Below are 14,693 nucleotides of genomic sequence, written 5' to 3' on the forward strand. Positions count from 1 at the left end.
GTAAAGGATCTGCCTGCATGTGTGAGACCTGGATTCAATCCCTGGGTTGGGAAGATCCCTTGGAGAAGGGAATGGCAACCCACTCCAGTATTCTGGCCTAGAGAAGTCCATGGACAACATTGCCTGGCAGGCTACAGTCTATCGGGTTGCAAAGAGTCAAACACGACTGAGCAACTAACACACAGGAATTGATCATTGTTTCCTTTTGATAGATACTGACAAGGAGAATTGAATTATTTGCTGAAAAGGAGTATAAATTTTAACACTTCTGAAACATTCTTCCAAATATCACACCAGAATTATTTTGCTAACATAGAATCCCAGTAGCAATATACAAGAAAAAAATTCCATATCCTGAAACTCTTACTAACACAGTTATTACCATAGTTAAATCACTTAAGAAGATTTCATGTTTTACTTGTCATCTCTTTGATAACTTATGAAACTGAATGCTTTTTGATATGTTTACAAGCCCTTTGGGTTTCTTCATTATGAATTGTTCATAATCTTTCTGTATTTTCCTATTGGGTTAGTGCTTATTGATTGAAAAGAATTGATGATATATTAATAATATTATATATTCTTCTTATTTTTTTGTAGTTAACACTGATACAAAGTTTCTTCTTTGCATTTTAAATAAATAAAATTATTCCTTACATATTAACATTATGCATATTTTCATCTTTGAGCCCGACTAACATTCCAATGACACTGTTTCTTATAATAATAACAAAATAAACAGACATTCAGAACTAGAAGCATTCAGGGACTTCCCTGTGGTCCACTGGCTAAGGCTCTATTATTGGTGGCCTAGGTACGACCACTGATCAGGGAACTAGATCCCACATGTTGCAACTAAAAAAAAAAAAAAAAAACTCCCTCTTGCCACAAGAAAGATCTACAATTCTATGTGCTGCAACTAACCCAGCATAGTGAAATAAATATATATATTTTTTTTTTAAAGAAAGAAGAACTGGAAGCATTTAGTACTTTTCAAGTGCCCATCTAAGTAGAAAGGCTGAGTCGAGAGAGGGAACTTTGCCCTGAGAAACAGTCTAGCCTGAAGATGAGGAATTTATATTAATCAAAAGAGAGGGTTGTTGTTCAAGTGCCATGTGATATGAATTGTTGGAAAGATATAAGAAAAAAGAGCAGTAATAATACCCTTATTATTGTCACTCTAGATAAAATCTACAATAGCAAATCTACATTGTTTAGTAAAGATACTAGTGTGAGACCTGAGTTTCTTTATGATTCAATGCAGAATATGCCCAGAAGTGGTTTCATGCTTTTCAGTTTAAGTGAAAGTGAGTGAAATCACTCAGTTATGTCCAACTCTTTGCAACCCCATGGACTATCTACTTTATGGAATTGTCCAGGCCAGAATACTGGAGTAGGCAGCCATTCCCTTCTCCTGGGGATCTTCCCAACTCAGGGATCAAACCCAGGTCTCCCACATTGCAGGCAGATTCTCTACCATCTAAGCCACAAGGGAAGCCCATTTCAGTTTAAAGAAGTCTTTAAATGAAAACACCAATCTATTATATTTGTTACAAATACTGGCTCAGTTATCCTAGACAATGTTGAAGGATACCATTTATTCTTATAATTAAAGTTCTAATTAACCAATTTGATTCATAAATTGAATTTCATTAACGGAGTGTATTAGTAATTAACCAAACTGATCAACTCTTTCCTTTAAAAATTGTAAACACATTAGTAAACATGTGCCAATCTTATTATTCCCACTACATGCAGAGAGGCTCTGCTGTTTAAATGTTAGTCAAGACACAGTTTAAGTACTATCAGTTCAGTTCAGTTCAGTCACTCAGTTGTGTCCGACTCTTTGCAACCCCATAAACTGCAGCACACCAGGCCTCCCTGTTCATCACCAACTACTTGGAATTTACCCAAACTTATGTCCCTTGAGTCGGTGATGGCATCTAACCATCTCATCCTCTGTCCTTCCCTTCTCCTCCTGCCTTCAATCTTTCCCAATATTGGGGTCTTTTCAAATGAGTCAGCTCTTCACATCTGGTGGCCAAAATTTTGGAGTTTCAGCTTTAGCATCAGTCCTTCCAATGAACACCCAGGACTGATCTCTTTAGGATGGACTAGCTGGATCTCCTTGCAGTACAAGGGACTATCAAGAGTCTTCTCCAGCACCACAGTTCACAAGCATCAATTCTTCAGTGCTCAGCTTTCTTTACAGTCCAACTCTCACATCTATACATGACTTCTGGAAAAACCATAGCCTTGACTAGACAGACCTTTGTTGGCAAAGTAATGTCTCTACTTTTTAATATGCTGTCTAGGTTGGTCATAACTTTCCTTCCAAGAAGCAAGCATCTTTTAACGTCATGGCTGCAATCACCATCTGCAGTGATTTTGGAGCCCAGAAAAATAAAGTCTGACACTGTTTCCCCATCTATTTCCCATGAAGTGATGGGACCAGATGCCATGATCTTCGTTTTCTGAATGTGGAGCTTTAAGCCAACTCTTTCACTTTCCACTTTCACTTTCATCAAGAGGCTCTTTAGTTCTTCTTCACTTTCTACCATAAGTGTGGTGTCATCTGCATATCTGAGGCTATTTATATTTCTCCCAGCAATCTTGATTCCAGCTTGTGCTTCCTTCAGCCCAGCATTTCTCAGGATGTACTCTGCATATAAGTTAAATAAGCAGAGTGACAATATATAGCCTTGACGTACTCCTTTTCCTATTTGGAACCAGTCTGCTGTTGCATGTCCAGTTCTAACTGTTGCTTCCTGACCGCATATAGGTTTCTCAAGAGGCAGGTCATGTGGTCTGGTATTCCCATCTCTTTCAGAATTTTCCTCAGTTTTTTGTGACCCATAGAGTCAAAGGCTTTGGCATAATCAATAAAGCAGACATATATGTTTTTCTGGAACTCTCTTGCTTTTTCCATGATCCAGCGGATGTTGGCAAGTTGATCTCTGATTCCTCTGCCTTTACTAAAATCAGCTTGAACATCTGGAAGTTCATGATTCATGTATTGCTAAAGCCTGGCTTGGAGAATTTTGAGCATTACTTTACTAGCATGTGAGATGAGTGCAATTGTGCGGTAGTTTGAGCATTCTTTGGCAGTGCCTTTCTTTGGGATTGAAATGAAAACTGACCTTTTCCAGTCCTGTGGCCACTGCTGAGTTTTCCAAATTTGCTGGCAGCACTTTCACAGCATCATCTCTTAGGATTTGAAATAGCTCAACTGGAATTCCATCACTTCCACTAGCTTTGTTCATAGTGATGCTTCCTAAGGCCCAATTGACTTCACATTCCAGGATGTCTGGCTCTAGATGAGTGATCACACCATTGTGATTATCTGGGTTGTGAAGATCTTTTTTGTATAGTTCTTCTCTGTATTCTTGCCATCTCTTTTTAATATCTTCTGCTTCTGTTAGGTCCCTACCATTTCTGTCCTTTGTTGAGCCCATCTTTGCATGAAATGTTCCCTTGGTATCTCTAATTTTCTTGAAGAGATTTCTCATCTTTCCCATTCTGTTGTTTTCCTCTATTTCTTTGCATTGATCACGGAGGAAGGCTTTCTTATCTCTCCTTGCTATTTTTTTGAACTCTGCATTCAAATGGGTATATTTTTTCTTTTCTCCTTTGCTTTTGGCTTCTCTTCTTTTCAAGCTATTTGTAGGGCCTCCTCAGACAGCTATTTTGCTTTTTTGCATTTCTTTTCCATGGGGATGGTCTTGATTCCTGTCTCCTGTACAATGTCACTAACCTCCATCCATAGTTCGTCAGGCACTCTTTCTATGAAATCTAGTCCCTTAAATCTATTTCTCACTTCCACTAAATAATCATAAGGGATTTTATTTAGGTCATATTTATACAATTGTTACTAATCTTATACTCCTAGGTCAGAAAAGTCTGAATTAAGACATTCAGTTTTTATTTCACTCTTTAATTCAGATTAAGTTTATTGCCATTTTTAACTATGTTAGTACTGTTTAAATTGATCTTTATTAATGTGAATTTGGAGCTTCCCTCATGGCTCATCTGGTAAAGAATCTGCCTGCAGTGTGGGAGACCTGGGTTTAGTCCCTGGGTGGGGAAGATCCCCTGGAGAAGGGAAAGGCTACCAACTCCAGTATTCTGGCCTGGAGAATTCCATGAACTGTATAGTCCATGGGGTTGCAAAGAGTCAGACACGACTGAGCAACTTTCACTTTCACTTTAAATATTCGTTTGAACTATAAGTTCAAACTTGATTTCAAGGCTATCCAATATACTACAGAAGCTACCAAATTAAAGAACTGTAACCTAAGCAATGCCAATATGACACATTCAGATAAAGATGGCAGACTGAGCACATATTTTCCTCTTACTCCCTTTCAGACTTTGGAATGAATTGTGGTGTAACCACACAGTGAAGTGCCAGACATCTGTCAAAGGGAAAAAGGCTATGTTTTATGAAATGCTATGCAATAATTTCTGGGATATAATAAGTTATATAAAACAAAGGAAAAAGAAACATGAATAATATGATACTTAAGACAGGAAGGAATACAGTTGATACATATTTATTTTATTTAAAAAATAGAAAAGTGAAACAAAACTAACAGAAAATGATTATCAGAAAGGATAGAGAAAACAGAATGAACAAAGAAGCTACTATAAATTATTGATATATATACCTAACTTGTTGCTTTGCCTTAGGAACCACATAAATATTTTATATAAATATAAAAAACAAATGTTTAAAAATCATAAAATCAAAGCAAAATGAAACATAAACCCTGAGTGACAAATTTGTGCCATAACAACAAAGAGATTTATATGTATGTATATATGAATTTATATATGATTTCCGTATATGAATCTTTATATATGAGTATCTACATATATGAATTTATATATGATATATATTATTTATAATTTATATTGTAAATATGCAGTTGAATTTATATATATGTGTATATGATTGAATGATTATATGTGTTAATATGGATAGGAAACAAGATATTCATTTTAAGAGAAAAGAGATACAAAGAAGAGAGAAAATTTTAAAGCCAATAAAATTTAAAAATTCAGTAATTCTAAATTTGAATTGGATTCAGTAGGAACTTAAGACTGTACCAACTGGTTCCTAGCACAGATATGGATAGCTCTTACAACTAAAAACATCTTAATAGCTAGCTTACAATTCACTTCCAAGAAGCTATTTTGCCTAAGTATAAAATCACCTACTTTTCAAAATTGATGGTATTGCTTGTAACAGCAAACCTTAAGATAATATCAATTGTCCAATAATAAGGGAGATGTTGAATAAGAGAAGTGTTGAAAGAGTAACAGCAAAACCATGATAAACCTGCCTGAGTGGTTTTACCCCTTAAGGGACATTTGGCCATGTTAATGAAACTTTTTGTTTGTCAAGACAGAGAGAAGTGTTGCTGCTGGTCTTTAGTCAGCACAAGCCAGGTTGCAAAACTATCCCACTGCGTAAGAATCTCCTCATACTAAATAAGGATGTGGTACAAAATAACAAGGTATGCATCCATAATGAAGAATGAAAAAATAAAATTTCCTTGTGTTAATATAGCAAGATCTACAGATTAGGGTAAGGAGAAAAATTAAAGCATAGAACATTGCATATAAAAACTAATGTTAGATAGGATGTGGGATAATAAGAATCTTCTTTTTTTTTTTTAACCTACACACACAGAGATGAAAACATATGTTTTTCTTTCCAAGAAGTAACAATAAAATGATAAAGATGACTACATATGAGATGGGGAAAGAAAACAGGCTAGAGAAGGCAGAAGGGAAGTGAGACATATCTGTGTATACCATTTCAGTTCCTGAGGAGTTCTGACTTTTGAATGAGGCAAATGCAATACTGGGTCAAACTCACCTAGATTTCAAAATAAGAAATCAAAGCCAAATGTAGAATAAGACGGCCAAAATAAAATACTATTAAAGTAGTTACAAGATAAAGTCAAGAAGATCAAGTAGTTGAACTCAAAATATGAATGAAAGTAGAGAAAGAACAAGAAAATTATATGACCGAAGTTTATTTTTAAAGGAGTTGCAGAAAATAAAATGGAGTAGGAGGAAATTTAAAGATATATTCTTAAATATTTCCGAGTTAAAGAATTAAACCTCTAAAGAGAAAGGGCTTTCTGATTATCTGTTATAATGAATGATAAATGCTCACACCAAAAGCTCATCATTGTAAAATCCATAACACCAATGAGAAAAATAAGCACTAAGTGCTTTGAGAGATTTATTTCAAAAGCAAAACAAAAACACAGCACTCGTGTTTGACTCTTTGTGACTCCATGGACTGTAGCCCACCAGGCTTCTCCCTCCATGGGCAAGATACTGGAGTGGGTTGCCATTTCCTTCTCCAGGGGATCTTCCTAACCCAGGGATTAAACCCAGGTCTCCCACATTCCAGCCAGATGCTTTAACCTCTGAACCACCAGGGAAGCCCATAGAAAGGATTAACTATCCACAAAGGATCAGGGTTGTTGAGAACAATATTAGCTGCTAAATGTCATTACACATCTAAATACCATAGAAACATTAGTACCCAGCCAAATTGTCAATCAAATGAAAATGTGATACTTTAAACAAGCCTCAATAAGCATGTCACCGAATATACTCTTAAATATCAGGTAAGGAAAATGTTCCATTGAAATGAAAACATAAAGAGATGATATGGCAGAGTCAATAGTATGTGTGCATCAAAACAGATTATTTTTTCTTCTGAAAACACAGAAAGATATTTCCCAGCCTTCTGTATAGTTTGCTGTAGCCAGGTGACCAAGTTCAGCCAACGGATGTAGGCAGAAGTAGGGCGTGCCACTTCCAAATCTAGATCTCACTCCTCTTGTGATTTCTCCAGACTTATCTTTTCTTTGACTATCAGGCAGAAGCAGATGCTGTGGAGGATCTAACTGTTGGCAGAGTCACACAGTGAAGTAATGTTTTCAGCAGAATTTTGGAGCTGAGTCCTTACACTGGCCAAATCAGACATGAGGTGAGTGTGAAACAGAGGTTTATTAGGTGAAGCCACTAAAAACATTGAGTGGTTTATTTTAGCAGTTAGCATATCCTGACTGATACACACAGGTTTCAGATAACAAGATCATACACAGGGGAGAGGTGAAGGGAAGTCAAAGAATGAAAGTAGTTAAATAGAATGAGAAAGCAACAATCCTGCTGAACAATTCAGGAGGGAAGGTCACTGGAGGGAAAATGATAAACTGATAGGTTTGTCTGGAAATTTGTTTTGAGAGCCTGTTGGAGAAAGTGGGAAGAAAATTCAAAATTCTTTTATTTTAGTGAGGAAATATTAACTCCAGGAAAACCATAAACACAGTCTACTACTCAGATCAGCAGTGACTAACATGAATGTAGTCATAAATCTGTGACTGAGAATAGAAAGTCTATTGTTGTTGTTTTTCGGGTGCCAAGTCATGTCCAACTCTTTTTGATGCCATGGACCGCAGCATGCCAAGCTTCCCTGTCCTTCACTATCTCTGGGAGCTTGCTCAAACTCATGTCCATTGAGCTGGTGATGCCATCCAACTATCTCATCCTCTGTTGCCCCCTTCTCCTCCTGCCTTCAACCTTTCCCAGCATCAGGGTCTTTTCCAGTGAGTCAGTTCTTCACATCAGGTGGCCAAAGTATTGGAGTTTCATCTTCAGCATCAGTCCTTCCAATGAATATTCAGGACTGAAATGCTGAAATGCAAAAATTCTGCCCCAGGTAAGTTCAAATGATTCCAAACTGTTAGGAACTTTGCTTCAGGTGGCCAAAGTATTGGAACTTCAGCTTTAGCACCAGTCCTTCCAATGAATATCACAGTTGATTTCCTTTAGGATTGACTGTTTTGATCTTGCTGTCCAAGGGACTCACCAGAGTCTTCTCCAGCACCATAGTTCAAAAGCATTAGTTCTTCAAAAGCTGATTTTAAACTAGATTAATAAAAATCATACATACATACTAATCAGAAAGATTAGTATCAAAAGAATATTAAAAAAACAGTTAAAATAATTTAAAATATATACTTCTAAGGAGCAGGTTTATACGGTGTGGAGGGAAGAGTCAGGAAGGTGTTGCTTCTCTCTACACACTAATTTATATTATCTAATGTGTATGCATATGTATGTGTGCATATATGTGCACATGAATTCATGGATAAATATATATGTAATTTTATTAAATTACTACACTCATTGTGTAAATAAAATTAATTTTGAAAAGGCAGAATAAAATTAATTTTGAAAGGCAAAATAAAATTCAAAGCAATATTTATAAGACAATGTGGAGTAAGAGCAGTCATTTTTGTGTTCATAAACCTATTTTATTGTTCAATCTTCTGTCAACTGTGCACATCTGGATGATATCTTTTATTGTCCTGTTAATATATTTTGCTTCATTTCCCTTTTATTCACACCAATAACGTTTCTTGGAATGCCCTCTTTTTTCCTCTACTCTATTAACTTATATTTGTTTTCAAAACACAACTACATTCCTAACTCCTACAAAAAGATTTCCCCAAGTCTAAATAAAAGCTGGTATGCTTAGTATAATTTCCTATAGGTTTTATTCATATATTTTGGCATTGAAAGTAATTTTATCATGAAGTACTTCCTCAGTAAGAGTTTAAACTACATAAGAGAGGAGGCCATTATTGCCTCCCAGTAGACATTCAATGGGAGAAGGAAATGGCAACCCACTCCAGTATTCTTGCCTAGAGAATCCTGTGGACAGAGGAGCCTGGTGGGCTGTCATCTATGGGGTCACATAGAGTCAGACAAGACTGAAGCGACTTAGCATGCATGCATGCATTGGAGAAGGAAATGGCAACCCACTCCAGTATTCTTGCCTGGAGAATCCCAGGGACAGAGGAGCCTGGTGGGCTGCTGTCTGTGGAGTCTCACAGAGTCTGACACAACTGAAGCGACCTAGCAGCAGAAGCTGCAGACACTCAATGAACGCTGGTTGAAATTATATTAAATTAAATGGTCTATTTGTTTTCCATTTAGCATCCAGAACATTTTTTGGCACAAACTTTAAAAATATTAGAAACTAAATTTGAACTCAAATAAACTAGGAGCAGAGTGTACAGGGGAAAGAAGAAAAACTGTCAGAAAGCTGAAAATGTCCCTCTCCCTGTCAGGTTTGGATACAGATTTTGTATGATGGGACTGATAACTCTCATGATCACTTCTCCTGAGCCCTATCTTATTTGTCAACCCTTTTCAGAAATTTTTAAGCATTTTCCAAAGGAGAAAAGTCAATGTGGGATGAGAGAAAATGAAGTAGCATTTCAAGAAGAAACTATTTTGGTCTTTGGCAAAATTCCCCTAATAACAAACAACTACAAACACAAGAAGTGTTACCACTTATAATTTACATTCAAATGTTCTGTTTCTTAAGGTATTAACTCACCTTGAAGTACCACTGAGTGAGGCCTCTGTCACTAATGCCAAATGTATCCAACTCCAAGAACCAAACAATATGTTTTTTCCTCTCATTGAAGTTTATTGTTTTTAATTTCAAACAAAGTTATTTCTCTAAAATGAGTGCCGCTAGACAGGCACTTTACCCACTACCAATGGAAAAAAAAATGAGCTGTCAACATCAATTTCAGTTTTAAAATAGGAAGCGTGGTCTGTGTTTGAATACAGATGTTGAAGCTCCAAACACACAAATACTTTCTCTTAGCTAAGGCTTTATTTTTCCTAAGAAGGACAACTGTGTTAGCAGCTTGTTTATAAGAAAAAAATCCAAATGTAGAAACACATAACGGCATGTGGGCTAAATCTGACAGCATGAGTGCTACATAAAGGAACAATTACAAAATTTAATAGATGCTGCCACATCTTGCACAGGAAACGTAAGTCATTTTTCCAGATTCTTTTCAGTTACAGCATCCTTGATTCTATCAACCCACATAAGGGGAGTCTGCAAGTATCTTGTTGTTGCAGTAAACCCACTGGGGGAAGACCAAAGCATGATTTAATAGGACATTCCTGTCACTCACAAGAAGTGAGCAGAAAATAAATTTAAATGATTTTGTTTAATGATCACAGGCTAAAAAAAAAAAAAAAAAAAAAATTAAGTATGAGTTTTATGTCCTTACCCTGAGGTTGAACTCAGCCTGGTATGCTAATTGGAAATTATTGCATCATTAAGAACCCAAAATTACAAAATCAAGATGAGATCAGAATTGGTCACTAGGGTGCAGGCACATTTTTATTGATTACCCATTATGTGTCCTGATCTATGCTTAGCACTCTACATAAGTTATGACTGCCTGGTGATTAATTTCCAACAAATCTCAAATGTCAACAAAGTCAAAATGTTGAAACAATGAGGCCAGCAGTTCTTTGCTCTGTAACCACAGGAGAGTAATCTAAAGATAAAACAGGAATACCAGCAGTCAGTCACGAAGCCTGTGCCCATGTAACAAGAGAGAGAACTGATAAAGAAGCACTTCTATCATTGGGAAATTAAGAGAAAATGTAGTCATCAGTGGAAAAGGTGGGTTGCTAATATTACAAATGTCCCTAGAATGTCACTAATCAATCATTTCACTCTCATTTAGGGATTAACCCTGTTTAGGCTGTTTCTCCAAGTACAAGTACAGAGGACTTCACCTATTGCTACCCTGTTAGACGTCCCTTAGAGACATCTAAAACTGTTAACACATCCCACTCTTCCTCAATAGTCCACACAGGACAGACACACAGAAACACCCTTGTTGCATGGTGTCTGTCATCCTTGCTGTTCAACTAACAGCTAACATGGAGCATAGGTAGAAAGTGCTCTCATATATTCACTTGAGGAATCATTGAGCTGACACATGGTACAGGGCTGAGTTTCATGCCCGAGTGGAGCTGGGTGGCCTGGGATACTCCACTCCCGTGTGCCCCCAGGACATTCAATAAATTCTTTTACAGTCGTCCAATTCTAGATCAAAACACCCAACTCTTTCTGGGAATTAAAAGATTAGTTCCCAGACCTCCAAAGTGCCTTTGTTTGAGCTTTTCTCCCTGCAGTTGCTCTCACAAAAATTTATTATTCCTCCACAGCCTAATCTTCCTCAATGTCCAACAAATACTTCAAATCTTATTTTCTTCAAATAGTATTTCTCTTTTTCACTTTAAACATTACTGCCTATTCAAACAGGAGCAGGGATGATATTTGTCTTCAAATATTCCCAGGAGATAAAATGAAGTATTTATGTTTCATTTTTTAAGCACATCAGAACAACAGAATACAAAATGGAACTTAATAGTTCTTTTCCTGTCAAAACCGGTTGTCCATTTATAACCTGTCACACTAATAATATGTTTCAATAACTGGTAGGTTCTTGGATACATTATGTCTAATTCTGAAAAATGATAAAGCTCCACAGTGAATATTATTAGATATAGCCTAGAGATTAGGAAACCAAGGCTCAGTAGAGTTAATAGATCCAAGTCTCAGTAAGAAATGCAACAAGCTTGAGATCATCAGTGTAGGGTAAGGGAGTTAGAGAAGGTGAGGTTTGGAAAAAGAACTAGACTAGCACTTTACAGGGACAGATCACCTTTAATGAGGCAAGAAGGGGCAGCAGTCAGATTAGTGAGCTGCTGCATTAACCCAAGAAAAAAGTAAGTATATATAGGCATGTATGTGGAAATCTACTGTCTTAAAGGGGCCTCTTCTTCACCAAGGTTTTTCAGAGTAGTTATCTCTTAAACAGCTGCGGCAAGGAATTCTGGAGATCAGCCAGAGGCTGGACTGGCTGGGAACTGGGTGTAATCAACCTTAATGTCATTTTTTTTTTTTTTTTTTTTTTTTGCCTTCGGGTGAGAGAGTTCTTTGTTTTGCATAGAATGGTGGGGAGGACGGGGAGGAGAGTTTTAATTCCAGGCTATTTTGAGCCATGTAACTTTCCTTCAGTCAGTAAGTTCTGAACCCAATTTTCTTTTCACTAAACTTATCCGTTATAGAAGGCTTCCTTCCCTAGGGGCTTATAGTGGTAAAGAACCAGTCTGCCAATGCAGGAGATGTGAGAAATGTAGCTTTGATCCCTAGGTTGGGAAGATTCAATGGAGGAGGGCATGGCAACCCACTCTAGTTTTCTTGCCTGGAGAATCTCATGGACAGAGAAGCCTGGTGAACTACAGCCTATAGGGTCACAAAGACACAACTGAAGTGACTTACCACACATGCCTGCACACTTTTAGAGTACAAGAAAGAGGAAGAAGAAGCTCATATACTTTCATATAACTTCAAAAATATGAACATTTTAATAGCAGAAATAGAGGCAGTCCGAAAAGTAATCGTAGAGAATGATTTTTTGTAGTAATGGTAGCAAAACTTGTATGATTTTCATCAAGTACTGAGAAAATGTAGATATACACAAAATGCCTCCATGTAATCAATAAGAACTGCGGAAGAAGCCAGACTCAATCAGAGACTCAGCAGAGCTATAGAGCTTCTAATAACTTCTCTGCAAAAATTGACGGTTCATAGAGACATATTTACACATATGCAAATATTACTTTATGCAGCTGTGATGATTTACCTAATTATTTTCAATATTACATTTTCTTCTTAAACATACTTTATAGTTTTTCTCAAGTGAAAGATTATAAATGTAGCATGCCTATGATATAACCATAATACTAACCCATTGAACTATACAGAGAGTGAGTGCTAAGTTGATCCTGATCAAGACACTGTTAACACTCTTTGCTCATGAGTTAGGATGATAAAACCAGAATCATCTAGCTCTCCAGAGAAATGATCTGCATAGATCAGTAACATCTGAAGCAAGCTGTCCTTATGCAGAGGCAGCCTCTGATTTGAGGAAATCAATGGAATAATAAATATTTAAAATTTAAACTAAATTCTCAAGTCCACTTTTCACCTCATTATTATTCCTTAAAATAAACATGAGACTGGACACCATTTCATTGATTTAATTGGTCATTTCCAGAGGGACAAGAATAGTCTTTATCAAATAAGAGTTAATATGATCCTTGATGAGATTATCTCCACAGTGACTCAAGAAGATTGTTTCCTAAATCAGTCATTAACATTAACATGTCCATCACTCCAAAGATTCAAAACAATTTCTTGCAGCTAAAACTTTACATATTAAAGGAGTGATTTGATGAATAATTTGAAACTGAAGTGCTGTTCTCACTATCATCTATTATTTAATTGAGAATGTTGAGTAAAAAGCCAAAATAACACTTTCCTGAGAAGTTCACATGTAGTCTCAGTTTTCTCAGAAGGTCTCTGTAAAAGCAAGAGACGGACAATGATAGAATTACTATTTATTCACACAATAGTCATCTGTATATCTCCTTGTGCTTCTGAAATGTGTGAAAATGACTCACAGAAATATATAGAAGTCACTTTCCTGTTTCCCCCATTCAACCATATTATTACTACTCTTTTAATTCAAATTGCTCTTATTCCACCAGTTAACTAAGAGACATGTCTAACAGCAAGGAACAGTTTGATAGCATTCTAGAAACATAGTGTTTTAGTATAATTAGTTACCATTATTAATTTTTGTGTATGGGAAGGTTGTTAAAATTGTTATCTTAAAAAAAAACCACCAAAAACCTGTGTATTACGTTATACAATAGATGAATGCAGTCAATAAATATATGTAAGGAAGTCTACCTAATACATATGGGCTTCCTGAGTGGCTCAGAGATAAATAGAATCCTCTTGCAATTCAGGAGATGTGGGTTTGATCCCTAGGCAGGAAAGATTCCATGGAGGAGGGCATGGTAACCCACTCCAGTATTCTTGCCTGGAGAATTCCATGGATAGAGGAGCCTGGTGGGCTATAGTCTATGGTGTCTCAAAAAAGTCAGACATGACAGCAACTAAACAACAACAACAAAACCTGATATATACATATAGCACTCTCTCTCTCACACACACACAAGTATAGTCCAAATGGGAAAACAAAAAAGTCATGTTAGCAGACAAGAATGACAGTCTCTGGAAAAAAAATTATAAGGCAAAAATATTTTTAATAATTTTTCCCTTTGGAAAAAATATGCATTAACTTATAAGTGATTACTTTTCTTCTTACTTTACAAAAAATTACCAATGCACATCATTTACCAGGATAAAGGCTCATTTAAACTTCACTACAGTTGCTTAACTAATTGAGAGCTTGGAAACTTAGTTCAGTTCACTTCAGTTCAGTTCAGTTGCTCAGTCGTGTCTGACTCTTTGCGACCCCATGAATTGGAGCACGCCAGACCTCCCTGTCCATCACCAACTCCCGGAGTTCACTCAAACTCACATCCATCAAGTCAGTGATGCCATCCAGCCATCTCATCCTCTGTCATCCCCTTTTCCTCCCCCAATCCCGCCCAGTATCAGAGTCTTTTCCAATGAGTCAACTCTTCACATGAGGTGGCCAAAGTACTGGAGTTTCGGCTTTAGCATCATTCCTTCCAAAGAACACCTAGGACTGATCTCCTTTAGAATGGACTGGTTGGATCTCCTTGTATTCCAAGGGACTCTCAAGAGTCTTCTCAAACACCACAGTTCAGAAGCATCAGTTCTTTGGTGCTCAGCTTTCTTCACAGTCCAACTCTCACATCCATACATGACCACTGGAAAAACCATAGCCTTGACTAGACGGACCTTTGTTGGAAAATTTAATGTCTCTGCTTTT

The sequence above is a fragment of the Bubalus bubalis genome, chromosome 1, assembly GCF_019923935.1.
Source record: "Bubalus bubalis isolate 160015118507 breed Murrah chromosome 1, NDDB_SH_1, whole genome shotgun sequence".
NCBI lineage: Eukaryota > Metazoa > Chordata > Mammalia > Artiodactyla > Bovidae > Bubalus > Bubalus bubalis.